This window comes from Saccopteryx leptura, chromosome 9, assembly GCF_036850995.1.
Source record: "Saccopteryx leptura isolate mSacLep1 chromosome 9, mSacLep1_pri_phased_curated, whole genome shotgun sequence".
NCBI classification, from domain to species: Eukaryota; Metazoa; Chordata; class Mammalia; order Chiroptera; family Emballonuridae; genus Saccopteryx; species Saccopteryx leptura.
In genome coordinates this window covers 31,392,119-31,395,785 of record NC_089511.1, presented here as the reverse complement: position 1 = coordinate 31,395,785, position 3,667 = coordinate 31,392,119, and the positions used below count along the sequence as shown (strand labels likewise).

The window sequence follows — 3,667 nt, the reverse complement described above, 5'->3', positions numbered from 1 at the left end:
ACAGGGGCTTTCAAGACAATTTGCCTATGAAGGTTTAAATGCCTATCCCCTGTGACTCAGCAATTCTACTTCTCATAGCCACCCTGAAGATCAAGATGTTCATTAAAATATAGCAATAGCAAAAACTGCAAATATCCTAGATGTAGACTGTCAGAGCAAACTACCATATGTGATCATATAATAAAATACTATGCAGTACATAAATTAGTGAGGTAAAATCTATATGTCTCAACATAGGAAAGTCTTTAAGACACAGTGCCAAAGGAAACACACACTAAACAATACTACTTGTTTTCTATAATGCAAATCTATGGGTAAAAACATATAGGAAAAGGTTTCAGAAGAGCTATACTAAGAGTGGTAGTCTTTCATATAGAGGAATTTCATAGGGTTTGTTGTTGATAGTCAAGGCAACTTGAGACTTACTTGTCATGTTTAATCTTTTTTTTAAAAAAATGTTCATGCATTACCTGTGTGGTTGAAAAAATTAAAAGTGCTCGCTTCGGCAGCACATATACTAAAATTGGAACGATACAGAGAAGCTTAGCATGGCCACTGCGCAAGGATGACACGCAAATTCGTGAAGCGTTCCATATTTTTACACAACCAAATAAAAACAAAAGATAAAAAAACGAAAGAGAAGAATCAAACAAGGCACAAAACTAACAGAAAGCAATCTATAAAATGGCAATAAGGAACTCACAAGTGTCAATAATTACACTAAATGTAAACGGATTAAACTCACCAATAAAAAGGCACAGAGTAGCCGAATGGATCAAAAAAGAAAATTCAACTGTATGCTGCCTACAAGAAACTCATCTAAGTAACAAGGATAAAAACAAATTCAAAGTGAAAGGCTGGAAAACAATACTCCAAGCAAATAACATCCACAAAAAAGCAGGTGTAGCAATACTCATATCTGATAATGCTGACTACAAGACAGCAAAAGTACTCAGAGACAAAAATGGCCATTTCATAATGGCTAAGGGGACACTGAATCAAGAAGACATAACAATTCTTAATATATATGCACCAAACCAAGGAGCACCAAAATATATAAGACAGCTACTTATTGACCTTAAAACAAAAACTGACAAAAATACAATCATACTTGGAGACCTCAATACACCGCTGACGGCTCTAGATCGGTCATCCAAACAGAGAATCAACAAAGACATAGTGGCCTTAAACAAAACACTAGAGCACCTGGATATGATAGACATCTACAGGACATTTCATCCCAAAGTGACTGAGTATACATTTTTCTCCAGTGTACATGGATCATTCTCAAGAATTGACCATATGTTGGGCCACAAAAACAACATCAGCAAATTCAGAAAAATTGAAGTTGTACCAAGCATATTTTCTGATCATAAAGCCTTGAAACTAGAATTCAACAGCAAAAAAGAGGGAAAAAATCCCACAAAAATGTGGAAACTAAACAACATACTTTTAAAGAATGAATGGGTCAAAGAAGAAATAAGTGCAGAGATCAAAAGATATATACAGACAAATGAAAATGATAATACGACATATCAGAATCTATGGGATGCAGCAAAAACTGTGATAAGAGGGAAGTTCATATCACTTCAGGCATATATGAACAAACAAGAGAGAGCCCAAGTAAACCACTTAACTTCACACCTTAAGGAACTAGAAAATGAAGAACAAAGACAACCCAAAACCAGCCGAAGAAAGGAGATAATAAAAATCAGAGCAGAAATAAATGAAATAGAGAACAGAAAAACTATAGAAAAAATTAATAGAACAAGGAGCTGGTTCTTTGAAAAAATCAACAAAATTGACAAACCCTTGGCAAGACTTACCAAGGAAAAAAGAGAAAGAACTCATATAAACAAAATCCAAAATGAAAGAGGAGAAATCACCACAGACATCGTAGATATACAAAGAATTATTGTAGAATACTATGAAAAACTTTATGCCACTAAATTGAACAACCTAGAAGAAATGGATAAATTCCTAGAACAATACAACCTTCCTAGACTGAGTCATGAAGAAGCAGAAAGCCTAAACAGACCTATTAGTAGAGAAGAAATAGAAAAAACCATTAAAAACCTCCCCAAAAATAAAAGTCCAGGCCCAGACGGCTATACCAGCGAATTTTATCAAACCTTCAAAGAAGACTTGGTTCCTATTCTACAGAAAGTCTTCCAAAAAATTGAAGAAGAAGCAATACTTCCAAACACATTTTATGAGGCAAACATAACCCTTATACCAAAACCAGGCAAGGACTGCACAAAAAAAGAAAACTACAGACCAATATCTCTAATGAATACAGATGCTAAAATACTAAACAAAATACTAGCAAATCGAATACAACAACATATTAAAAAAATAATACATCATGATCAAGTGGGATTCATCCCAGAATCTCAAGGATGGTTCAACATACGTAAAACGGTCAACATAATACACCATATCAACAAAACAAAGAACAAGAATCACATGATATTATCAATAGATGCAGAAAAGGCTTTTGATAAAATACAACACAATTTTATGTTTAAGACTCTCAACAAAATGGGTATAGAAGGAAAATATCTCAACATGATAAAGGCCATATATGATAAACCATCAGCTAACATCATACTAAATGTCACTAAACTGAAGGCTTTCCCCCTTAAATCAGGAACAAGACAAGGTTGTCCACTCTCTCCACTCTTATTTAATGTGGTACTAGAGGTTCTTGCCACAGCAATCAGACAAGACAAAGAAATAAAAGGCATCCATATCAGAAAAGAAGAAGTAAAGGTATCACTTTTTGCAGATGATATGATCCTATACATCGAAAACCCGAAAGAATCCACAAAAATACTTCTAGAAAAAATAAGCCAATACAGTAAGGTCGCAGGATACAAAATTAACATACAGAAGTCAATAGCCTTTCTATATGCCAACAATGAAACATTTGAGAATGAACTCAAAAGAATAATCCCCTTCACGATTGCAACAAAAAAAATAAAATACCTAGGAATAAACATAACAAAGAATGTAAAGGACTTATACAATGAAAACTATAAACCATTGTTAAGGGAAATCGAAAAAGACATTATGAGATGGAAGAATATTCCTTGTTCTTGGTTAGGTAGAATAAATATAATCAAGATGGCCATATTACCCAAAGCTATATACAAATTTAATGCAATTCCCATCAAAATTCCAATGACATTTTTTAAAGAAATGGAGCAAAAAATCATCAGATTTATATGGAACTATAAAAAGCCCCGAATAGCCAAAGCAATCCTAAAGAAAAGGAATGAAGCTGGGGGCATTACAATACCTGACTTCAAACTCTATTATAGGGCCACGACAATCAAAACAGCATGGTATTGGCAGAAAAATAGACACTCAGACCAATGGAACAGAATAGAAAGCCCAGAAATAAAATCACATATATATAGTCAAATAATTTTTGATAAAGGGGCCAACAACACACAATGGAGAAAAGAAAGCCTCTTCAACAAATGGTGCTGGGAAAACTGGAAAGCCACATGCAAAAGAATGAAGCTGGACTACAGTTTGTCCCCCTGTACTAAAATTAACTCAAAATGGATCAAAGATCTAAACATAAGACCTGAAACAATAAAGTACATAGAAGAAGACATAGGTACCAAACTCATGGACCTGGGCTTTAAAGAGCATTTTA

General features: G+C 34.1%; 1 non-coding gene across 1 annotated transcript; it reads left to right on the top strand.

The window, feature by feature from the left end:
- The first annotated feature begins 493 nt into the window (after window positions 1-493).
- On the top strand, window positions 494-600 carry LOC136381596 (U6 spliceosomal RNA). The gene has a single exon (XR_010747089.1). It is a non-coding gene; the product is annotated as a U6 spliceosomal RNA (small nuclear RNA).
- The last annotated feature ends 3,067 nt before the right edge of the window (window positions 601-3,667 follow it).